The sequence below is a fragment of the Macrotis lagotis genome, chromosome 4 (genome assembly GCF_037893015.1).
Source record: "Macrotis lagotis isolate mMagLag1 chromosome 4, bilby.v1.9.chrom.fasta, whole genome shotgun sequence".
NCBI classification, from domain to species: Eukaryota; Metazoa; Chordata; class Mammalia; order Peramelemorphia; family Peramelidae; genus Macrotis; species Macrotis lagotis.
In genome coordinates, this window is record NC_133661.1 from 137,349,803 (window position 1) to 137,377,317 (window position 27,515).

At 34.0% G+C, this 27,515-nt stretch overlaps 1 long non-coding RNA gene and 1 pseudogene across 1 annotated transcript in view; one reads left to right on the plus strand and one right to left on the minus strand.

The window, feature by feature from the left end:
* On the plus strand, positions 1-25,915 carry LOC141520465 (zona pellucida sperm-binding protein 3-like; annotated as a pseudogene).
* Positions 1-27,515, minus strand: part of LOC141520045 (uncharacterized) — an 84,833-nt gene that overhangs the window by 26,573 nt on the left and 30,745 nt on the right. The window lies entirely within an intron of this gene.

Sequence of the window (27,515 nt, forward strand, 5' to 3'; positions counted from 1 at the left end):
ATGAAAGTGACTGAAGTGGGTACTCTGAAGAACTTAGGGCTTGGTCAGTCACTGAAGATGCCCAGGTCATACACTGCCTCCTGGGCCATGGTCAGTCATCCTGACTTTTGTCTTACCACTAGATTTCAATGACTCAGGAAGAGTGAGAGAGACTGAGAAATTTTGTACAACTGTGTCTCATAAATTCAAGACATCACCCCTGATGTCAATGGTTCTCTTCAAAAATATAGGTCTAACAACAGCAACAACAACAAACTACTACTACTACCACCTAATACAACTCACAGACTAACTGCCACAAAAGGGGTAAACCTAATAATCCCCTGAGTAGAGAAGCACTCCAAGATCACTGGTGATGCTGCTAGTCTGGATCTAGGAGATCTAGGAGCTATCACCTAGGGAAGCAACCCTTGTGAAGACACAAATGACCGGCAGCCTCTGCATGACTAGAAGTCCTGTCCCTTCCTCAGCAGTCACAGTTATTGAAGAGTGGGGAAAGAAGGTCCTCTCCACCAATATCCTTGGCACTACTAAATGTTTCAATATATGATATGGATATGATTTTATCAATAGAAATTATATTAAAGGAAATATATATTACCATTATATTCTAGCTAACTTGCAGCTGAAACTTCCTATATTTCTTATCTCTCCCTATTAGAATATGAAAACAATGACTATTTTTTCTTTCTTTTTGTGTTCTCAGTGCTCAGCAATGTTTTGCAGATCATAAATGCTTAAAAATATTTCATTAATTCATTCATTTATACATTCATTTCTGTCTCAAAAATCTTTACTCAGTTTGTAAAATATATACTATTGCTAAATTAATAGGGAAGGAGTCAGATTCTTTCAGCAGTAAACTTTTCCCTAGGAGTTAGTTACTGTTTCAGTATAGTAAATTAGACCCTTGTGGACTCAAAGAGTTGAGCCTTTTCCACAAGAGCCCAACTCTCTCCCAGGGAGCTAGATATTGAGAGGATCTGGCTCATTGAGTATCAATCATGCTTTAGCAGAATAGAGAGCATGAAGCTAAAGTTGAGACTGCTCCAAAAATCTTATGGTTTGCTAAACTGATTGGATCTCAAAATCATGAATTCTTGAGATTTTCATTGCTTATGATCCAGAACCCATGAGTATGATACGTCATTTATACATATATTCATATATGTGTGTGTGTGTGTGTGTGTGTGTGTGTGTGTGTGTGTGTGTGTAGAAAATTGTTCAGTTACTTCTCATGGAACAGATAATAAAGAAAAAATCCTTAAAATTGTATTCAGCACCTGATATGTCAATATTTCAATGAGTTAATGATCTCATAACCTTTACAGCATTTCTTTCTATCTTTCCTTCCTTCCTTCCATATTTTTTTCTTCTTCCATCTTTGACTCACCAGTACTTAGCATGGTGCTTGTCACTTGATATATACTTAATAAATATTTTAGATCAATTGATAAGTATTTCTTTCATCAGAATAGACTGATAGATGTATTTTCTTATCCTGTGCAATTTTTCTGATATCTTATAAATCTTTCAGAGAAGGCCTAATCAACATGCTCTGCTCTAGTCCTTCTTAGTCTTTTAACATTCTGTAGGAGTAGCACTTGGACTTTTCATCTATTATCCCACAGTCTCTTCTGTCTCCTTTAATTAAAGGTTTTCTGGATAGCATTTTTTATACCACTCTACATGTGTAATTCATTATAAGCAATCTGCAAGATATTCCTTTCCACCATGCCCTTCAGTTATGTAGGTACTTTAGAAACTGTAGTGTTCTAGGATTTACATCCAGATTGAATCACCAGAACACTGGTATAAACAATTGGTTTTTATGAAAGGAAGAAAATTAAAACCTTAAAAAAATTACATAATTTCACAAATACAATACAATATGACATCCTCTATTACTTCCCTTTAATTTGAATCTGTATTGCCTGCCTAAGATGTAGATGGATAGATAATAAATAGATAAATATCTAGAAAGATGATGGATGGATATATGATAAATGGATGGAAAGACAAATGATGGATAGATGAATGAGTGGATGGGTGCATGTATATATAGGTGATGACTAGGTAGATAGATTGACAAAAAGAGTGATAGCTTAACTCAGCAAGCCACTTATTGAATTGCATATCATGGTTTGAACAATAAGTATTTCCCATTCATTTGTATCCTGTTAGGGTTATATCTTTTACGAGATCATGAATTTCATTGAGTAGGCATGCTAGTATTCTGTTGTTTAATGCAAACAACACAATTTTATCCACAAAAAAAGAGCATTTGGACAATTTTACTATACTCTTTACAGGACATGCTTCATGAAGGGGAGTAACACCTGTGGTGAATATTATATCTGTGTTATTTTCCTAGTTTGATTTTGTTAATTAAAGGATTAAATAATCATCTCAATAGCCACAACTATAAAGCAAATGTATGTAATTTTCCTATAATCACAGAATTCACTTTTAGTAAAGACCCATGAGGCCTATATTTATTCTACTAAGACAAATGCTTTTTTAAAAATCACTAAATCATAACCAGTATACTCTCTATATCCTTCAATCATTTTAATGAAGTTTACATGTTTGGTAGTTAGCAATATTCTGTTACCTTTTTTGGGGGGGGTACTGATACTTGGATTTCCCCCCTGAATTTGTTATTGACCTTTTCTCTTTTAGATATTTTTAAAATAAATGCTTTAAAAATTGTGTTGTCAGATTAACTTCTGTATGATAATAGTAGTAATGATAGTAGTAGTAGTAGTAGTAGTAGTAGTAGTAGTAGTAGTAGTAACTGAAAGGTACAAAGCACTTGATAGTTCATAAAATATTATACATTTTTTTCCTCATTTGAGCCCCACATCTTATGTCTGAATTGCTACTATGAGTTTTATTGTTCTCATTTTAAAAGTGAGGAAATTGTGTCTCAGAGTAAATAAAAAAAAATTTCCATGACCTATTATGCTATGGTTCATTCATGGTAAAATAAGAATCAGAGGCAATATTAAACTTACTTATTCCTGATTATAAACTTATGACTAGTCATCTTCCTGTCTTTTCTTGGGTGTTACTTTTCCTTTACCAAATAACATACTAGGTATTATAAAGAATAGGAATCCATTTGCAGTGGTTCTGTTATCATCAATGAAAATGCATGGTTATAGAAATGCTAACTCTATTCTTTCCTTAGTTATGGATATGTGTTTTTTGATCTCCTTCCAGATCAATATGGGAATGATATGGGTTAGCTAAATATCATGTCAAATGTTTTTCTTTTTAAAATTCCTATTCTTTTTTTTTTTTTTTTTTAGGTTTTTGCAAGGCAGTGGGGTTAAGTGACTTGCCCAAGGCCATACAGCTAGGTAATTATTAAGTGTCTGAGACCGGATTTGAACTCAGGTATTCCTGACTCCAGGGCCAGTGCTCTATCACTGTGCCACCTAGACACCCCCATAAAATTCCTATTCTTATGCTTCATTTTGATATACAGATGATCCTTGAGTTTTCATATATTTCCCTAGTGAAGTTCTAATTTGAATAAACTATCAATCTAGACAGAGTTCAGGTATGCATCCAATGTGAGTAGCATTTTGAACCAGCTTAGCTCTATCACCATTAAGTTGGACACTAGTTTAGTGGGACTTTTAAACATCATGATATTTTACAGAAATCCACATGATAGCAAATGAATTCATATCACATATCTTACTGGAGTCAAAAAAGCAAAAAGAAAACTCTTGGGGTACACATGTATTCCTTTTAGTAATTCCATCGCACTACCCCTCTCTTCCCAACTGCCAAAGACCTACAGACAACAGGCAAAAAAAAAATACAATATATAGATGATGAATTATTTTTTTGTAAAGCAACCTAAATAATAAGGAAAAATCCCAAGGTTTCTCAGCTTTATGTGACTGACTTCAAGAGAAAAAATGGTCACAAAAGCCAAGAATCTCATAGCTTTTAGATTATATATAGAATTTATTTTAGTTATTGGTACTTTAAATGTGAACACATTGATTATTAACAGTCTAATATGAAATGAAACCAGGAACATTAAAACTTTGTAGTAAATAGAAAGATGAGTCATAGTTCTTCTTGAAGAAGCCAATAAAATATATTATGGAGTAGGTGCTCAGAGGCCATTAGGAATATCTTTTCATGGAATAATTGGTTATCTCATCTCATTAGATTCATGAGAAGTATAAGCAATAAGACCATTTTAAAAAATCCATATATGATGTTTCAAAATATAGGAATTTTTGCATAAACATCTTTTATAGTAGATGTGATAGAGAAATGTACGAAAAACTTGAAAAGCTCCTCCAAAACAATTTAAAATATATAAATACATTTGCATTTTAGTTTTTGTTCTCTTGGCACAGTGGATAGAACACTGGAACTGAAGTCAGAGATTCATCTTTCTGAGTTCAAATCTGACCTCAGACAATTATTAGTTGTGTGACCCTGGGCAAAATCACTTAATCTTATTTGTCTCAGTTCCTCATCTGTAAAAATGAACCGGGAGAGGAAATGACAAAACACTCCAGTATCTTTACCAAGTAAACGCCAAATTGTGTCATGAAGAAATGTATGTGACTGAAAGCAACTGAACAAGTTACCTAGTGACTAGCACTTAGTAGGTTCTTGATAATTGTTGAGTGAATGAACTTATAATAATTAAATTCAATGTGAAATTTGGGATGGGGAAACTAGTGAAAGAAAGGTTGGCAAATATGGCTCAAAAGTAGTGAAGGGAGTCTAAGATTTGTAGATTGCTCAGGATCTTCATTCTCTCATACATTTTTAAAGAAAACAATGTGGATATTATTGCAGATTTTGGAGTCTATCTTACAACTATTAATTTGGTATACATTGTTAAATTATTAGTCATATTTTGAGCTCATTATTCATACTCTTTTTATTATGAAAACTCTTGACTAATTGCATATGTGCATTTGTGAAATCTTTTAGTTACAGTTGAATTTATAGAAGACTCATCTTCCTGAGTTCAATCTAGCCTCATGCACTAGGTGTGTGATCCTGGACAAATCACTCAATGGACTCTGCCTCCATTTCCCATCTATAATATCAGTCAGAGAAGGAAATGATAAACCATTCCATTATATTTTTCCAAGAAAACCCCAAATGGAATCTTTATGATTGAAAAAATAAAAAAAACTGAACAACTAAAGCAAATTTTTTTGAAGGGACTGTTTGGGTTAGATAAAGGGAAACAAAATGGTTACAGTGAAAGCTGTGCTCAGAATTTCAAGGATAATTGAGAGAGAAGATATCTCTTTTTCTTTTCTTTTTTTTTTGGGGGGGGGTTTCAAAATTCATAGAGGCAGGCACACAGAGTGGTAGTTACATAGAGGATTTTAATTGTTTTATCATAATAGTATTTTATTTTTTCCAGTTACATGGAGGCAGGTTTCAAAATTATTTTTTTAGGTAAAATTCCTCTCTCCCTCCCTTCCTTCCTTTTCCCCAAGACAACAAACAATCTGAAATATTATATATATATATATATGCACAATCATGTCAAACATATTTCCATATTAGTATTGTTGTGAAAAAAGAATCAGAACAAAAGGGATAAACCACAAGAAAGGAAAAAATCAGATAAAAATGAAAATAATATACTTTGATCTGAATTCAGACTCAGTGGTTCTTTCTCTGATTGTGAATGACATTTTCCATCACAGGTCTTTTAGAATTGTCTTTGATCACTTATTTAGAAGTGTTTAGAAATATTATTTAGAAGAGGTAAATCTATCTTAGTTGATCATCACTCAATGTTCCTAGTAATATGTATAAAGTTCTCCTAGATTTGTTCACTCAGCATCAATTCACGTATTTTTTCTTTTTTAGGTTTTTACAAGGCAATGGGGTTAAGTGGCTTGCCCAAGGTCACACAGCTAGGTAAATATTAAGTGTCCAATGTCAGATTTGAACTCAGATCCTCCTGACTGCAAGGCTGGTGCGTTATCCACTGTGCCACCTAGCTGCCCCTTGTTCATTTAATTTCTGATAGAACAATAATATTCCATTTCATTCATATATCACAACTAGCTCAGTCATTCCCCAAGTGATGGGTATTGCCTCAATTTCCAATTCTTTGCCACCAGAAAAAGAGCTGATATATATATGTGTATATATATATATATATATATATATATATATATATATATATATATATATATATATTGCACATGTGAGTCCTTTTCTCCTTTTTTGTGACCTCTTTGGAATATAGACCTAATATAGTGCTGGTATTGCTGAATCAAAGGGTAAGCATAGTTTTTATAGATCTTTAAACTTGGTTCCAAGCTGCTCTCCAGAAAGGTCAGATCAGTTCACAAATCCAACAATAATGAATTATTATCCCAGTGGAAAACTTTCTAAAAATTAAAGAATAGAATAATCTTCCTACCCCCCCCCCCCAACTATACATGCTGGAAGTTCCCTTTTAATGAAGGTTTTCAATAAGAGGTTACCTATGATCATGTAGAAAAGATTCTCTACTACAGATATGAAGCTAAAAGTTTGTCTTAACTCATATAGTTACTAAGTATAAGGTGCAGGGTTCAAAGGTGGGTCCTGAGACTTCCAGACAAGATGGTGTTGAAAAGATAGTCTCCTGATCTTCCCTCATAAATAATATGAAACAAACTTCTTAACAGAAATCTGATCAACAAAACCCAGAAAGAAAAGCCAGGAGAAAAACATCCACCTTAGGATCTGTCTTCTGAGATTGTGGGTGAGTCCGGGTGCAGACGGCAGACTCTGCTAGGAGCACCTGACCAGTGGGAGACTGGGAGCCTGAGGGCCCAAGAACCAAATTGGTTTGATCAGTCGCAGAGCTAGAGCCTGGTCAGCCACAGGGGCTTGGGTCAGCTAGGGATCAGAGGCATTGATGGTGGCACTGACCATCTGGAGCTCACAGACAGGGCCGGAGAGCTGCGGACATCCCACACCTCTATTTCAGCTGAAACCTCTTCCCATAACAAACACAATTACAGACTACCTCTGCCCCAGGTTCAGGTGTGTGAGCAGCAGAAGCACCTCAGCTGACAATAGGGAGAAGTGATCACCTCACCCCAGGGTAAAGCCCACTATTGATCAAAGAGAAAAGTATTTAACAGCTTCAACCACTCCCTCCAGACCAAGGGAGAAGGCTTCAATCAAGGTCACAGACACTCCAGAGAAAGCAACCAGCACCCCTACTGGCCAGATGGAGAAATTACATTCAGTGAGCAAATCCTCTAGCACCCCCTACTGGACAACTTGACAGTAAGTAAAGCCTCTAGGGATCTCAGCACCAAACCTACGTGAACCAGCCCCTCCCAACACAAGGTCTTAGGATAATGAAGAAAGGCCAGCACTAAGGAGGGTCCATAGAAAAAATTCTTGGAAGGAAGACATTAACTCAGAGAGACCTAGAACCTCTGAGGAGAATATTATCTAGTCTCCAGCATAGAAAGACTTCCTTGAAGAAATAAGGAAGGAGTTTAAAAATCAATTGGAAAAATTTAGGAGAGAAAATTAACACTTTGCAACAAGAAAACAAATCATTGGAAAATACAATTGGACAAATGCAAAAAGAAAACAATTCTCTCAAAACCTCAATTGGTCAAATGGTAAGCTCTTTCAAAAATAGAATTGGCCAATTGGAAAAGGAGTTGCAAAAGGTAAATGAAGAAAATTCTTCTCTAAAAAAACAAGAATGGAGTCTGTGGAAACCAATGACTTTATGAGACAGAAAGAGCCTGTTAAACAAAACCGAAAAATAAAAAAAAAATTAGAAGAAATTGTAAAATACCTTATCAGCAAAACCACTGACCTCGAGAATAGATCAAGAAGGGACAACTTGAGAATTATAGATCTTCCTGAAAACATTGAAAAGAAAAAAAAAAGCCTAGACTTAGTGATGGGAATTGCCCTGATATCATGGAACTAGAGGGCAAAATAGTTATTGAAAGAGTACATAAATGCTCTCTGAAAAGAGATCCTAAAATGGAAACACCAAAGAATGTTGTGGCAAAATTCCAGAACTATCAGATAAAAGAGAAAATCCTGCAAGCAGCCAGAGAGAAACAATTTAAATACCAAGGAGCCACAGTAAGGATTACACAGGACCTGGCTGCATCAAAATGAAGGGATCAAAGGGCCTGGAATGAAATATTCCAAAGGGCAAGGAAGCTTGGAATGCATCCAAGAATCCACTATCTGGCAAAGTTGAACCTTTTCTTTCAGGGCAAATGATGGACATTTAATGAAATGGAAGACTTCCAACAATTCCTGATGAAAAAAACCAGAGCTCAATAGAAAATTTGGATATCAAACAGGAAGATCAAGAGACACATAAAAAGGTAAAAAAAGGGAGGGGGCAAAGAAAAAAACTGCTATCTAATAAGATGAAACTGGCTATATCCCAGCATGGGAAAAAGATTCTCATAACTCTTGAGGATTATAACTCTATCAGAGAGAATATATTTAGCAAGAAATGATGGACACTCATGACTTAGCCATGAGAATGCTACCAAATGGGATGAAACTGGCTATATCCCTACTTGGGAGAAAGACTCTAATAATTCTCAAGAATTGTAACTCTATTAGAGAGATTATACTTAGTCAGAAGTGATGGATTTTCTATGACTCAGATAGAATGATTTAAAAACACTTCCTCCTCAAAAAGGGTGTCAGGAAAAAGATGCAGATTGAATGGGGTAAATCTCATTACATTAAAAGATATAAAAGACATTTTGTAACAGAGGAGAAGAAAGGAGGAGATGAGAAACACCTGAATCTTCCTCTCATCAGATTTGGCTTAAAGTTAACTTACACACACACACACACTCAGTTAACTTAAAAAAAAATCTTACCTTTCAAGTATTAAAACAAGAAAAGAGGAGGGGGAGATAGAAACAGGGGGGGGGGGGAGAAAAGGGGAACTAACAGAAGGATGAGAAGGAAAAAGGGAAAAAAGGGAAAGGGGAATGAAAGGGAGGAGTGCATATAGAAAGGCACTGAAGGTAGCACACCGAAGGTGACAGTATTCAGAAACAAAATACTTGGGAATATGGCTAAAAGGGGGAAAGGGGGGGGAAAATACAAACAGAGGGAAGATAGCATGGAGGGCAATAAAGAGTTAGTAATTGGGGCAGCTAGGTGGTGCAGTGGATAGAGCACTGGCCTTGGAGTCAGGAGTACCTGAGTTCAAATCTGGCCTCAGACACTTAATAATTACCTAGCTGTATGGCCTTGGGCAAACCACTTAACCCCATTGCCTTGCAAAAAAAACCAAACTAAGAAAAGAGTTAGTAATTATAACTTTGAATGTGAATGGGATGAACTCTCCCTTAAAATGTAAGTGAATAGCAGTGTGGATTAAAAACCAGAATCCTACAATATGCTGCATACAAGAAACTCGTTTGAAGCAGAGAAATATATATAGAGTAAAGGTAAAAGGTTGGAGCAAAATATATTTTGCTTCAGCTGAAGTGAAAAAAGCAGGGATAGCAATCCTTATCTCAGACAAAGCAACTGCAAAAATAGATAGCCTTAAAAGAGATAAGGAAGGAAATTGTATCCTCCTAAAAGGTACCTAGACAATAAAGTGATTTCAATACTGAATATACATATATATATGTATATATATATATATATATATATATATGTATATGTACTAAATGGGATAGAATCTGAATTCTCAGAGGAGAAGCTGAAAGAACTACAGGAAGACATAGACAGCAAAACTCTACTAGTGGGAGACTTCAACCTCCTGCTCTCAGATTTAGATGAAGAAGTTAAAGAGGTAAATAGATTGTTAGAAAATGTAGATAGAATAGACTTATGGAGGAAATTGAATGGGGATATAAATGAGTATACTTTCTTTTCTGCAGTACATGGCACACAAAAATTGATCATGTACTAGGGCATAAAAACCTAATAATCAATTGTAGAAAAGTAGAAATAGTGAATACATCTTCTAGATTATAATGCAATAAAAATCATATGCAATATTGGGCCAGGGAGATATAGACCCAGAACTAACTGGAAACTGAGTAACATTATTTTAAGGAATGAGTGGATCAAACAGGAAATTATAGAAAGAATTACTTATTTTATCCTAGATAATGACAATAATGAAACAATGTACCAAAACCTATGGGATTCACTCAAAGTGGCTGTCAGGGGATATATTATATCTTTAAATGCTTACATGAATAAATTAGAGAAAGAGGAAATCAAAGAACTAATTACACTACTAAAAAAATTAGAGAAAGGACAAGTTAAAACCCCCAATTAAATACCAAATTAGAAATTCTAAAAATTAAAGGAGAAATTAATAAAATCAAAAGCAAGAAAACTATTGAACTAATAAATAAAACCAAGAGTTGGTTTTATGAAAAAAAACCAATAAAATTGATAAACCTTTGGTCAATTTCTTAAAAAAAGAAAAAATCATGTTGCTAGTATCATGAATGAAAAAGTTGAACTCACCACCAATGAGGAGGAAATTAAAGTAATAATCAAAAATTATTAAATAATTAAACTAATCATTAATTAATTAATTATTAATAAGCAAATTAATATTAATCAATAATTAATTAATTAAATTAAATAATTAAAAATTAAAATAATTAAAATAATAATTATTTTGCCCAACTCTATGCCAATAAATTTGACAATCTAAGTGAAATGGATGAATATTTACAGAAATATAAGTTTCCCAGGTTAAATGAAGAGGAGATTAAATCCCTAAACAACCCTATCTCAGAAAAAAAGAAATTCAACAAACCATTATTGAACTCCCTAAGAAAAAAATCTCCAGGGCCTGATGTATTCACAAGTGAATTCTACCAAACATTTAAGGAACAATTGGTTCCAATTCTAAATAAACTCTTTGGAAAAATAGGGAAAAGAAAGAACTCTGCCTAACTCTTTCTATAACACCAATATGGTGCTGATAACTAATCCAGGAAGAGTTAAAACAGAGAAAGAAAATTATAGACCTATCTCCCTGATGAATATAGATGCAAAAATCTTAAATAAAATTTTAGCAAAATGTTTAATACAAGTTATCACTAGGATAATACATTATGATCAAGTAGGATTTATCCCACTAATGTAGGGTTGGTTCAAAATTAGGAAAACTGTTAGTATAATTAATTATATCAATAACAAACCTATCAGAAATTATATGATCATATCAATAGATGCTGAAAAAGCTTTTGACAAAATACAGCACCCATTCCTACAAAAAACACTAGAGAGTGTAGGAATGAATGGACTGTTCCTTAGAATAATAAGCAGTATCTATCTGAAACCCATCAACAAGCCTTATATTCAATGGGTTGAGGCTAGAGGCATTCCCAATAAGATCAGGGGTGAAACAAGGATATCCATTATCACCACCAATATTCAACATCATATTAGAAATGTTCACTTCAGCAATAAGAGAAGAAAAAGAAATTGAAGGAATTAGAATTGGGAAGGAAGTGACAAAACTCTCACTCTTTGCATGACATGATGGTATACCTAGAAAATCCCAAGAAATCATCCCCCAAACTACTGGAAACAATGAGCAACTTTAGCCAAGTTGCAGAATATAAAATAAACCCTCATAAATACTCAACTTTTCTATATGTGACTAGCAAGATACAGCAGGAAGAGCTAGAAAGAGAAATCCCATTCAAAGTAGCCTATATTATTATATTATTCTTTTGATCTTGGTTACAGTGGTTTTGTCTCTGCAAAATCTTTTTTAATTTAATGTAATCAAAATCATCTGGTTTGTTTTTTAGTGATGTTCTCCATCTCTTCTTTGGTCATAAATTGCTTGCCTTTCCATAGGTCTGACAGGTAAACTACTCTTCTAAGTAATATTTGCCAAGGCAGACTCAGAAACTTTTTGAAAACAATTTCAAAACACTTCTCACACAAATAAAATCAGATTTGAATAACTGGACAAACATCAACAACTCATGGATAGGTCAAGCTACTTTAATAAAAAATGATAATTCTACCAAAACTAAACTACACGTTTAGTTCCCTGCCAATAAAAATTCCAAAAAATTACTTTATGGTAAGTAAATTCATATGGAGAAATAAAAAGGTCAAGAATTTCCAGACATTCAAAGAAAAAAATGCAAAAGGAAGTGGCTTAACCCTACCAGTTATAAAATTATATTATAAAGCATCAGTCATCAAAACTGTTATTGGTTAAGAAATAAAGCGATGGACCAGTGGAATAGGCTAGGTGCAATAGCAGGAAACGAATCTAATAATCTGCTGTTTGATAAACCCAAAGAGTCCAACTGTTAGGATAAAAACTCTCTCTTTGATAAAACTGCTGGGAAAATTGGAAGTTAGTATGGAAGAAACTTAGATTAGACCAACACCTCACACACTATACCAAGATAAGATCCAAATGGATACAGGATTTAGACATAAAAAACAGTATTATAAGCAAACTAGATGATCAAGAAGTAGTTTACCTGTCAGACCTATGGAAAGGAAAGCAATTTATGACCAAGGAAGAGATGGAGAATATCACTAAAAACAAACCAGATGATTTTGATTAAATTAAATTAAAAAGCTTTTGCACAGACAAAACCACTGTAACCAAGATCAAAAGAAATGTAATAAACTAGGAAACAATCTTTACAACTAGTATTTTTGACAAAGGACTCATTTCTAAAATATACTGAGAACTTAGTCAAATTTTTAAAAGAAGTACCATTCCCCAACTGACAAATGGTCAAAGGATATGCAAAGGCAATTTACAGATGATGAGATCAAAGCAATCCATAGACATATGAAAAATTGCTCTAAGTCATTACTTATTAGAGAAATACAAATTAAAGCACTACCTCACACCTCTCAGACTGGCCAATGTGACCAGAAAGGACAATGATCTTTGTTGGAAGGGTTGTGGGAAGTCTGGGACACCAACACATTGTTGATGGAGCTTTGAACTCATCCAACTTTTCTGGAGAGCAGTCTGTAACTACGCCCACAGAAATGTGAAGATCCTTTCATCAAAGCAATACCACTCCTGGACCTATACCCTGAAGAGATGATGAAAAAGGGTAAAAATATCACTTGTACAAAAATATTCATAGCAGCCCTGTTTGTGGGGGCAAAGAATTGGAAATCAAATAAATGTCCTTTAATTGGGGGAATGGCTTAGCAAACTGTGGTATATGTATGTCATGGAACACTATTGTTCTTTTAGAAACTAGGAGGGATGGGAATTCAGGGAAGCCTGGAGGGATTTGCATGAACTGATACTGAACAAGATGAGTAGAACCAGAAAAATGTTGTACACCCTAACAGCAACATGGGGGTGATGTTCAAACTTGATGGACTTGCTCATTCCATCAGTGCAACAATCAGGGACAATTTGGGGCTGTCTCCAATGGAGAATACCATCTGTATGCAGAGAAAGAACTTTAGAGTTTGAACAAAGACCAAGGACTATTACCTTTAATTTAGGGGAAAAAAACTGATATCTTATTTTCTGATCTTGCTAGATCTTTTACTTTATGTTTCTTCCTTAAGGATATGATTTCTCCCTCATCACATTCAATTTGGATCAACGTATACCATGGAAACAATGTAAAGACTGGCAAATTACCTTCTGTGGAGGGGTGGCGGGGAGGGAAGTAAGATTAGGGGAAAAATTGTAAAAATCAAAATAAATAAAATCTTTAAAAAGATAAAAAGGGTGAGTCCTCCCACTTTAAATTCAGGTCCCTTTGCTTCTATACCATGCTGCTTCAGGTTGAAGCAGATGGCTTTTAAGGTTTTGTCAAATTTGAGATTCTGTAATTCTATGATTTAGTTATACCAGGAAATCCTAAGAAAGTGGTTAGATATAGGAAAGGATGAGTAACATCATACATATACATATGAAAATGAAATTGATATCTTAATAAATAGGAAACTACCAGTTACCAATGAATAATTATGAAATTTAGCTGTCTGCCTGAAATCAGACCATGGACTAGTTACAGCAAATGTCAAAATCAACACCAAATTAGAAGGGGAAAAGATGAGAATGGGGGAAGGATGAGAATAAGACATTGAATGCAATTATAACATCTCTCCTTTGCCCTATTCCAACAAGCTATTGATTTTTAAAAATGGAAAAGGCATAAAGAAAAGGACATTGATTCTGATAATCATCATTTCCTGCAGGTATGTAATTGATGTAAAACATTTACAAAAATGAAATGGCTAAAAGAGTTCAGAGTCCCTCTTCAGTTAGCAGAAGAAACTCAATCTCTATGCAAAACAGAGACAAGAAATTCAAGACAATATTGGTTTAGAATATAAACCTATTTGCAAAACACTATTAAGAAGATATTGGAAGATTAAGAATAGTATTGACTCATAAAATGGTGAAGAGTGAGGATACAGAGTTAGTTGACTGAAACTCTTAGTATAATATAATCCACTGAACCCAACAATTACCAGGCTTTACACATTTTTCCTAGTCTTACTCAATCTTTTCTATATTACCTCCCCTATGTTACCATTTCTCTATTACCTCTATATTACCTCCTTTTCTATATTACCTATATTACCTTTCTATTTAATGTCTATGAATCTTCTATTTTTATTCCCCCTAACTCCATGAGTTTGTTCATGCTGTGTTCTCTCACCCCACATCATAGAATCAGAAATATAGATTTGGAAAGAACTTCAAAGGCCATTTTGACTAACCTATATCCAAAATAAATTATCCCCTTTGTGACATAAAATCCATTTTTTTTCTTTAAGACCTTCATTTTTTAAGGAGAATCCTGGCTTCTGAGAAAGACTTTCATTTTAGGATAATGTTAATGATTAAAAAGGAATTTTCTTTTATATCAAGTTTAGATTTGCCCTTTTGCATCTTCCATTCATTTCTCCCAGTTCTGCCTTTTGGATTAAGCAGAATAAATCTAGTTTTTTTTTCCACATGATATCCCTTGAAATACTTATAGATCATTATCATGTCACCCTAACTCTTCTCTAATATAGTCTAGATATCCCTAGTTCTATTTGTCTTCTATATTAACTCCCTCCACATATCAACCCACTTATTCTCACAAATCCACTTTATCTCCTATCACTATCTCTGTTCTGGCTGTTCCCTATGTTTGGAATAAACTCCTTCCTCATCATTGCCTCATGTAATCCTATCTTTTACCCTCCAAAAATCAGTTCAAACAGTATCTTCTGCATAAGATCTTTGCTGTCTCTCTCTCCCCAGAAGCTATTTGCCTTTCTCTCCAAGGGTATGTGGTAAAAGCATTGCATGTGTTTGGTACATACACATGCAATCAGTTATTTTTTAACAGAGCATTTATGTACCTAAAATCATTTTGCTATGTAGTCAGGCAAAGGAAAGCATAAGACATATGAGAAAAATAGGGTTAGGGCCACAAAATTAAAAAAAATATTTGTCAGTTATACATTAAAAAAATCAGAATATAATAAAAATGATAGCAGAGGGGTGGCTAGGTGGTGCAGTGGATAGAACATTGGCCCTGGAGTCAGGAGGACCTGGGTTCAAAAATGACCTCAGACACTTAATAATTACCTAGCTGTGTAGTCTTGGATAAGCCACTTAACCCCATTGCCTTGTGAAAACCTTAAAAAAAATGATAGAAGAGTTATATACATGTTAAATGGTCAGGAAATACATAACTACTATAATGATTAGTGATGGTGTCTGCTATCTCACAGTTACATGACCCCAATTATCGCTTCTGGTAAATTTGGTGAACATGGGAGAGACAGCAGCTTCAGTGGGTTTCAACTCTAAAACAGATGGGGGAGAGTAGCAGAGTGTATGAGTATGAACCAGTCTTTCTCTACCCACAGATTCTGCTGCACCAGAAGATATATCAGTACTTTATCTTGCAAAAAAGATCTTAAGTTTTCTTATGCAAGTGGATGTAGAAGGGGTTGCAACTTGGGAGCTATTTTGTGAAGGAGTACATGGAGAGATATCTGAAATTGGAAAGAAAATTGTAATACCAGTTATCTATAGGTATGGTTCATTTTCTTCTTGTCTTTTGGGACAGAAAACATGAAGCTCAGTTACGCTTAAATTGTTCTATAATATATCAATCATATTGGAATAATGAAATAAATCAATGGAACAGAAGTGACTTGCATATATATACATATGTCTATATAGACTTCTCCATACTTATATGCATATTATATTCATGTTAACTCCACTGGATCATAAGTCCCTTGAGAACATGGACATTTTCACTTTTTAAATTCTCCTTCACTTGACACAGAGTAGGTGTTTAAAGATGATTCTTGATTGAGGTCCTTCATCACAGTGATTGCCTTTCTCTAGCCACTCTCCAGCTTATCAATGTCCTTCCTAAAGTCTGACACCTAAAACCAAAAATAATTCAACATTCCAGATATTGTCTTCTCATGGCAAAGTGCAAGACTATTTTAATCTTTCAGACCTAGAGACTATACTTCTTTTAACAAAGCCTAAATCTCAGTAGTTTTTTGTTTTTTAATTTGTAAAGTTATTTCAACTGATTTTATGATCTAAGACACACAGAATCCAAAAGAAGGTTAGAAAATATACCATATTCATAAAATGACACTCACTCCTGGCAGTGATTGTACTAGGAGATTCAAGTAAGTAGCACAGAATTACAAGAAAAGCAAATCCTATATACTCTGGTCTCTCTTCCCTTTTTCCAGTGTTGTGGTATCAGAGGAAATGCATTCAGGTGGTCACAGTCATTTAAGGCAAAAATTCTGATGTAGCAGCAAGTGCTACAAAGTTCTAAATTAACCAATGTCAGATTGAATAACCCTGAAATCACTATTGGAAATTGGAACCATCCTTTCAAATTCAAAATCTCTCTCCTCAATGAAATCTTCCCTTCCAACTCCAGTTAAAGTAATATTATACTCCAATAATATTAATTGCTGCTACTAAACATTTGCAATTTTTCAAATACTGCCTTATTAAAAACATGGAATATCATAAAAGATCTTAGTGATTATTGTATGGTAACAATGGTTAACATTTATACAGTCCTTTAAAGTATGCAAAACACGACAAAAAATCTTTTTCTAACATTTAAAAATTTAGCATGTTTTATTTTTTCTCAATTACATGTTAAAAAAATTTTTAATATATTTTTTAAATTCTAAATTCTATTCATCCCCTCCTCCTTCTAGATGATAATAAGCAGTCAGATGTAGGTGATACATGTGGAATCATGTAAAACGTTTGCATATTTTTCATTTTGTACAAGAAGACAAATAAAATAAAAAGAATAAAAAAAACTTGAAAAATAACATGTTTCAGTCTGTATCCAACAATATTTGCCTCCAGAGAAAGAACTAATATCTCATTTTATTATCACAGTTGATACTGATATCCTCATCTTAGAGAAGAGGAAACTGAAGCGTGGGGAAACTAAGGGATTTGATCAGGGTCACACATCTATTGAGTTTCTGTTTTTGTTTTTGTTTTAGGTTTTTTGCAAGGCTAATGGGGTTAAGTGGCTCGCCCAAGGCCACACAGCTAGGTAATTAGTGTCTGAAGTCAAATTTTAACTCAGGTACTCCTGAGTCCAGGGCTGCTGCTCTATCCACTGCACCACCTAGCTCCCCGGAGTTTCTGAAGCTGAATTTGAACACAAGTCTTCCTTGATGGAGTCTAGAACTCTAATCAGTTTCCATGTTCTCCAACAGTATTTAAATGAGGAAATAGAGAATCAGTGGAAAACTATTATTTGCCTAAGGCTGCATACCTGTTTAGTAGTAAAGTGAAGATGCTATAACTCAGGTTTCCTGACTCCTGTCTACCACTTTTTGAAAAGCTTTGCTTTTCTATCTTTATAGTAGTAACAGTTTCTCCTTCATATCTGCCCATCAGGGAGTGGAACAATTATCAAAGTACAATGGGTAGGGCAGTAGTCAAGAAGACCTAGATTAAAGAAGACCTGAATTCAAATTTGACCTCATATACTTAATAGCTGTGTGACCCTGAACAAATCATTTAACCTCTGTCTGCTGTAGTTTCTTCATCTTCAAATGGGGAATAATAACACATCCTTCCTAGGGTTGTTTTGAGATAAATTATATAATAATTGTTAAACACCTGGCATATGGTAAATTTTATATAAATATGAGTTATTGTTGTTAATTATGTAATGCATGAGAAATCACTCTGAGGCATATAATAGATCATAAAATTTATGTTACTTTTATTTTAAAATTATGATATCTTCATGGTTTCCCTATCAAAATTATTAAATCATAAAAGGCAGAGAGTATCTATTTGCTTTTAACTTCTTCAATACTGTTTTACACATTCATAAATATATATAAATGTTTATATATGAGTGTAAATCAGTACCCAAATATTTGTCAACTAATTGAAATGCATTGATTTAAAGTCAGACCATAACACTATTCCCTTTGAAAGTCAGATTTCTAAGGTCACACTGACCACTTTATTTTTCTCTCACAGTATAAATTTTAAAAAGATGTTTCATCTCTAATCATGGGAAAAAACTTGTAGTTAGGCTCACACAAAAATCACTTTTGATGCTAGCAGCCTATTCTTTCCGATGTTTCATTCAGAGGACCTCTTTTAAAGGAAAAGAAAACTAGAAGGTTATGTTATTTATAATGTGAGAGAGACATGGGACTAAATAGGGTAAGCATGTACACACTTTTGAGTTTTATTCCCTTTGATATTCCAGAACGAATAGGTAGAATTGTTCATGCATTTGAACAAGCATGAATCCTATGGCAAGAATTTAAATACTTTGTTTTTCACTTAGATCAACAAATATCTCAGCTCTAACTTTCACCACCTTTATAGGTCCTTGGACCAATTCCAGGTTCATCACAGTGCCAACCTGTGGACTACAATTTGTGATGTCAAGCAAGGAGGTCTAAGTATATCATTTCTCTTAAGATAGTGGAAGTGATTTCATTTGAATCTAAATCTTCAGATTGGCATCATAATTACATTTAGCATTTGACTTCTAAAGGAGGAAAACTGTTATACCTCCTGCCCACCTTTGTTCTGAATGAAAAACTGTCAAAAGAAATATGATCTATTCAGATAGCTTATTTTTTTTCTGGTGGAAGTGAAGTCTATTATATTTGATCCCTGTGCTCTTCAAATGGCTTATTTCCATGGTACATTTCTACTGAAAAAAAATCTCACAAAGTTCATATCATACACACACACACACACACACACACACACACACCGGTCTGCTCCATTTGCTCTACCTGATCAGTGCTGTGGAAAGAAATAAAAATGGCCCTAGTGTTCTCCAAGATATTTGAAAGTCCATTTTTCTCAATCACAGTATATCCAAAAATAGGTTGAAAACTTTCCTCCTTCAAAACCTATTCTTAAATTCTGAATCTTTATTGAGAGATTTATCTAGTCTCCAGTTTGACCAATTTGGAAATGACCTTGACTATTCATTTTCTCTCATCACTCTTATCCAGTCATTTATCGAATCTTAACACATATTACCCATCCTCTATATGTGATTCTTAGGATGTTTTTATGATTCCACTGATTTTAGATATTAGCCTTTCTGATCGAATTCTTATAGTTTGAGGTCACTTTTATAGCTATCCTGTGATAAAAATGGTTGAATAAGAATGAAAAAGTTCATTATCCTTTGAGATATATCTAAAATTGAGCCTAAAGAAGATGAACAAATAATTTTTTTCACCCTCTTCTGCCTTTTTTCTCTAACCTTCCAAATTTCTCAGAGGTTTTGAATAGAGAATACAGAGTCTGTCTATGAGACAGAAGGCTTGGATTCAAGTTGTGCCTTTGCTGTATTCTGCCTTTGTAACTAATCAAGGACAATTAATTTAATCCCTCATTATTCCAGTTAACTTTCTATGATTATAAATTGTAGAATAATTGCTGTTTTATTTTAGTCAAGGAAGTTTGTTTATTAGGCTCTTTTTTGGTGGGGGAGGGGGGAATCAGGATTAGATGACTTATTCAAGGTCTTGCAACTAGTAAATTCAAAGTGATGGGGTTAGATTTGAACTCAGGTCCTTTTTGACTCCAGAAATAGTATTCTATCCATTGTATCACCTAGCTTATTAGGTTCTTCAAATCACAACCCAGGTATAAAAGAAAAAAAAATTGTTCCAAGTTAGTAATGTAAAAATTATTTTGCAATTCTAATGTAATAACTTCATTAAATAATCCTAAACACACTGCAATACCCTCTAATAATGTGTTTATTATTTATGCTCAAGGCTATATATCATATAGATAAAATAATGATGTAATTTAATACTTTCAGCAATAAAATTACTTGGAAGTGTCCAAGGAGGACCTGGCTTATATAAAATTGGATACAACCAAGTTCCATTGTATGTCTGTGAACATAACTGTAAATTTAAGATGGTTGTTGAAGAGAATGGATAAGAATTATTTTAAACCTTGGAAACTAAACCCAATGAAGGAGTTATGAAATCACTTTAAATATAGTTCCCATTTTTAGACAAACTTATTTTTTGGCTTTAGCCAAGGCTAAGTTAGAAAATCATTTTAGAAATGAGACAAAGAAGAACATTTGAAAATAACTGTAGAATTAAGTGGGTTAGAATATAATTTTATCAAAAACTACAGCTAACTGTTGACCAATGTGGGCAAGTCATTAATCATTTATGAACCTCAGTTATCTAACCTGCAAAATTAGAGAAATGGACTATATTAGTAGTGTCCTGCTCAAATAATAACAGGTAACACTAAATTGTTCATAAGGGTTCCTATGGGCACATAATTAACCTAGAGAGTTTCATACAAATATTATCTACATTTTCTTGTATTTTTTAGTTTTTTAGAATATTTTCCAATTATAATTTAATCTGGTTTGGTTACACTTGGGAGTTTAAAAGCTGTTGATACTTCAGTATATTATTGTTCAATCCTTTCAGTCATGACTGATTTTTTGTGATTCTATTTGGTATTTTTTTTGGGGGGGGTAGAGATACTAGGATTGTCATTTCCTTCAGCTTGTTTTCTAGATGAGAAATCTAAGACAAATAGGGCTTACAAAGACCATGCTGCTATCAAGGATTTGAAGATGCATTTGAACTCAGGAAGATGAGGCATCCTGCCTCCAGATCTAGCACTCAGTCCATTATATTGCCACCTAGCTGACTTACTGGACTAGATGCTCTCAAATTTTTTCTTCTGGTCATGAACTTCTGGGATTCTGTGATGGGCTTCATCACTAATCCTTTACTCCCTGAAGTAACTATTAATCCAGAATATTAACAATTGAGGGAAAACCAAGGAAAACTAAACTTAAAGATCATAGAAATTCTAATTTTGGGGTCCATAGGGGCAGTGTCTAGCATGACGTAATTATTTAACACTAGAATAGATGATAGAATTCTGAAACCTTCTCCTAAACCATGTAACCTTCCTAATACTTTTTATTCTTTTTGAGGAAGTCTAAAATAAAAATTTATATTTTCAAGAACGTACTTCAAAATTGCATTTTGAAGACATCTTACAGACACAATATCTACAAACAAAAATTCTTTTTTTTAAAAAAAGGACAATCACTTGAACTTTCAACGCTGATGGAGCACTATAGATATCAGAGAAAGTATGAAAAATATAACTGGTTATACCAAAGAAAATCGGCAACACAAACAAAATGGACATTACATGTTATCAGCATGATTTGAAATGAAATTAACCAGCTGGAATGTCTGCTATCCCAGTAGCATCATCAGCCATATCAAAGATAATCATGGCTTTTATTACTGTGAGCGCAGAATGTGGCTAGAAGTAAAACTGCAGATTATCAGATCTCAGTTTAGTCAATTTCAAGTTATAGATCAGAGATTTGAACTGTCAAAAAAGAGACGTCTAAAAAGAGATCAATGTCTTTGAAGTGATAACATTCCACAAGCCTGTGGGATATATTTCCTAAACTTCTGTATAGTATGTATGCTAAAAAAATACAGAAGATATCTGCTATGTTTAGTTATTTTTTTCAACTACACACATAGTATTTCAGGGCTAGCCAGTGCAAAATCTAGCAATTTAAATAGAGTTGGGGGGAAAAAAAGACAATATAACTCCTTTATTTTTTCAATGTAATTCTTCTCCAAAATGAATGTGTCCAGTTCTTTTTTCACTTAATAGTTTTTTCAATTATATTTACATGTAAAGATAATTTTCACCATTCATTTTTGTAAGATTTTTGAGCTCCAAATTTTCCTCCTTCCCTTTTTCCTGCCCCCTCCCCAAGACAGCATGCAATCTGATATAGGTTTTACATGTACGATCATATAAAACACATTTATATATTAATCATGTTGTGAAAGAACCAGGAAAAAAAGGAGAAAAAACACAAGAAAGAAAAAATTATGTGAAATAATATGATTTGATTGGCAATAGTTCTTTCTCTGAATGTGGATGACATTTTCCATAACAAGTCTTTTGGAATTCTCTTTGATCACTGTATTGCTGAGAAGAACTAAGTTTATCATAGTTGATTATCACAATATCACTGTTACTGTGTACAATGTTCTGGCTTTGCTCACTTCACTCAACATAAGTTAATGTAAATCTTTCCAGATTTTTCTGAAACTTGTCTGTTCATCAATTTTTATAGAACAATATATTCATATGCCACAACTTGTTCAATCATTCTCCAGTTGATGGACATTCTCTCAATTTTCAGTTCTTTACTACCACACAAAAACTGTTATAAATATTTCCCCCCCTTTTTATGATCTCATTGGTAATTTTTTTCTTAAAGAAGAGTTGGTCTGGAATTAAAAAAAATTCTTTCACAAGAATTTACTTCTGAGTCTGACTCATTTTTAGTGAGAAAGATAATGGGAATTCTAAAATTTTGAACTGCTTTCCAACAAAAATAAACAAACAAACAAACAAATAAAACAAAAACAACAAAAACAACAACGTATGTATAAATATAAGTATGTGTTTGCATGTTTTCATTTGTTTTTGTTGTGATCAATTCTTTATGACTCCTTTTGAGGTTTTCTTGACAAAGCTATTTCCTTCTCCAAACATGGCAACAAAGGCAAATAGGGTTAAATGACTTAACCAGGGTAGTATATCTAGTAAATGTCTGAGGCTACATTTGAATTCAAGACTTCCTTCAGACTTGGTTCTTTAATCAGAGTACCACCCAGCGGCCCTATGTGTAGGTCTATACACACACAAGCATATATTTGTACATATGTATAAACACACATACACACATATGCATATATGTAAATATATTCCATATTTCCACCAATGGAAAAATGCATTGAAAATGAAAAGGATTGTTCTTGACATTCATAACAACACATCTGATAAACTGTTCTATGGTGAATGACTAACTTCACTGAAGAGGAGCCCATTCTGGCCCAAGGAAACTCATTCTTCTTCTGGATAATTTCAATTATTAGGAAGTTTTCCTTTATATCATATCTAAATTTGTCTTTTTGTATCTTTTACACATTGTTACTAGTTATGAGCTCTGGGATCAAAATTATGTTAATTTCTTTGTATCCCTAACTGAATTTCAAGTACTTGAAAGCAGCTATGAAATTCCTCTTTTTTTCTTTTCAGATTAAAGATATAAAATTGTTTTCACATGGTCCCACAATCCTTCTTCAGTGATGTTGGCCCAAATAATTTGAGACTTAAATTAGAATCTCAGGGGCAAGGAACCTCTGGACCACACACTGTATTGGTCTGGTATTGCCAAGGCAACTGTAGGCAGGACTTGAAATTCAATAAATCTAGTAGCTTTTTTTGGGTGAATTAACTAAATCTTTGACCAAATATAGGTCTTAAATAATGTTATAAATAGTCAAATGACTCTTGGCAGAAAAAAAATTCCCTACCTGTGAATCAGATAAAAGAGACAATCTGTATTACATAAATGCCAGCTATTACTGTTTATTTTCTTATTATCATATAGTCACCAAGCCTTCTGTCTGATGATGACTTGTTTGTACTCCTATTGAGTTCAAGCAATGTTATAATGCAGCATAGGTATATGATGGTTTAACAACTGTACTCACTGGGAAAAAAAATCAAAAATGTAGACAGACTCTTAAACTTAATCTCCATGGTTAACACTTTCCTAGAAAAGTCTAGAAAATCAAAAACATAATAAAGCAAGCCTTGATTTGCAATAGCCACTCATTTCTGAGTTATAAATGTTCATGATGAATAATTATGACTGCGCTCTAGCAAACCCATTAGAATTAGTTCCAGTGCATCCCTAATCTTGGTATACAAGCTCCCCCCCCCAACATATATGCATTCTCTCTCTCTCTCTCTCTCTCTCTCTCTCTCTATATATATATATATATATATATATATATATACACACACACACACACACACACACACACACACACACATATATATATATATATATATATATATTTAAATTTACATATGACATAAATTGATATATTCAGGATCTCCCAGTATGGTATGCCCTCATCAGAGAGGGTTCTGTGCTCTATGAACAAGGCAAATTTGAAGCAGTTCAAAGGAAACATGATTAGAGAACCCACCTCAAAAGTCCACATGGATTATTTATGCCCAAACTGTGGTAGAACATTCTGAACTTGTTTTGGTCTGATTAGCCCCAGTTGTGCATCCTGTAGCTTGGCTCTAATTTAGTGATGTTGTTTTGGTCTTCTTCAATAACAAAGGACAAGAACCAATGAACCATTAGTAATAAGGACTTGCACTCTCATTAATTTCCATCCTTGCTGCAACTCAGGTTTCTGTTTTCTTACCCTGGACTTTACAGGATTGTGACTGGGCTGAAATAAAGGCTCTCTCTTGGATTACCTGGAGCCCTGCAGAAGGATCTCTGTTATCCCCCACTCCTCCCATGCCTCCCACGGTGACAGTGCTATGTGAGGAAGACTAGTAGGTAGTAAGCATGAATAAGGATTTCTTTGGAACTGGGTGGCTGGTCCAGGCTGCAGAGTTAACCCCAGGCCCTGCTGCATGTGCTCCAGGGCCCTCAGACCCTTCGAGTAAGAGAGTCATCTTTGAAGTGGGATGTCACAAGTGTCGAAGTGAACTCCAGATTGACTCCAGACTCACTGATACATAGCACTGTGCTCCATCATTCCCCAAGACTTTCTTAGAACTCCCTGGTACTTAGAAGCAGTCTTGTCTTGGTCCCTATACAATGTCAATGGATATTCTGAGAAACAGAGCCATCTGTCCCACCTGGCTCCCTTTCCATTCTACCCTGTCCAGGGAGATGGCTCAAATTTTCTCTAAAGTTCTTGGCAGATGACTGGAGTAGAACCTTCCAGGTGGGAGATCTTGATACACATCCAGACTGATGTCTCGCTTGGATACTATATGCCCCTGTGACTCTTTATAGACAAATGAATAGCCACCATCTCTGTCCCCTACCATGTTGTCATTGACTTTGATGGGAATCTAATGGATTGACAATCACATGACCCTTCCTCAATCTTCATTCTTTCCCAGTCTGGCAGAATATGCTTTGTTTAAGGTAGATTTCTTCAGACTCTAGTCACAGTCACTTACCATGCCCAAGTTCTTTGAGCAAAGTCTACTCTTATAATAGCAGTTGAAGGCCTTAGTGACATCTGCAGCTACTGCAATATGAAGACCTGTACCTCCTTCTCAACAACTTGGAAACAGAATCTAGCAGATCAACAGTCAGGTAAATCTTCAGAATTAGAGACTGACCTGATTCTGGGACATCTGATACAATATGAGACTGAGAACAGGCCAAGATTAAGGCAAGAGAATAATGTAGGAGGCATCCTAGAATGGTCAGAGGTGCAGCTGGCCAAGTCATATGTCCCATTGTAAATACTTGAAAATATAGTTCTCCTTACTCCAGGAATAGAGCTAGAGTTCTGGGATAAGAACTCATTGCTGGGAGAATTGAAAAATTAATTGGCAGAAATTAGTCATAGACCAACATCTTCTACCCTATACAAAGACAAGTTGAAATGGGTACAGAATTTAGAAAGAGTGATAGTATAAGCTAATTAGAAGAGTAAGGAATTATTTACTTGTCATATCTATAGAGAAAAATATGATTTTTAACTGAAGGAGAGATAGAGCATATTATGAAATGCAAAATGGATAATTTTGTTCATATAACACTAAAAAGTGTTTGCACAAATAAAACTAATACAATTATAATTAGATGCAAAATAGAAAATTAGGAAGCAAATTTTATAATCAGTGTTTCTGATTAAGGACTCAATTCTAAAATTTATAGAGAACTGAGTCAAATTTATAAGTCATCCCCCAATTAGTCATCCCTCAATTAATCAATTATCAAAGGATATGAACAGGCAATTTTCAGATGAAGAAATTAAAGTTGTCTATAATTATATGAAAAAATGCTTTGTCCTGTTAATTAGAAAAATGCAAATTAAGACAATTCTGAGTTGTCTAAGACAACATCTCACACCTATTATAATGGCAAATCTTACAGAAAAGGGAAATGATAAATGTTAGAAAGAATGTGGGAAAACTGGAACATTAATACTTTGTGAAGTTGTGAACTGATTCAACCATTTTGGAGAGCAATTGGGAACTAAACCCCCACCCCCCAAAAAAAACTATGCATACCTTTTGATCCAGCAATATCACTACTAGGTCTGTATCCCAAAGAGATCACAAAAAAGGGAAAAAGAAGCACAAGTACAAGAATATTCATAGTAGTTCTTTTTGTAGTGGCAAAGTATTGGAAATTGAGGGAATGCTCATCAATTCAGGAATGGCTGAACCAATTGTAGTATATGCATGTAATAGAATATTATTGTTCAATAAGAAATCCCGAGGAGGAAAATTTCAGAAAAACGTAGCAAGATTTACATGACCTGATGCTGAGAGAAATGATCAAAATCAGGAGAAGATTGTATACAGTCACATTGACATTTTGTGATGATCAATTATGATAGACTTAGCTCTTTACAGCAATGCAATAATCAAAGACAATTCTAAAAACCTGCAACAGTAAATACTATTCTATCCAGAGAAAGAATTATGGAATCTGAAAACAGATCAAAGCATACTCTTTACTTTTTAAAATTTGTTTTTTGTTTTTGCTTTTTCCTTGTAGTTGCTTTTCCCTCTTTGTTCTGATTCTCTTTTCATAGGGGGACTGATATGAAAATATGTGTAACACAACTGCACATATATAGCCTATATCAGATTACTTGCTATCTTGGAATGAGGAGAGACATATGTGGGAAAGGGAAATCTTTACAAATATGAATGTTGAAAATTATCTTTATAAAATATTGGAAAATAAATAAATAAAATCAAAATTTTTATTGATATTCTATTTTTATAATTACGTGCGTTGATAGTTTTTCAACATCCATTCAATTACAAATTTGTTACACATTTTTCTATCACCCTGCCTGTCTTGTAAAAGTTGTACATGTACATT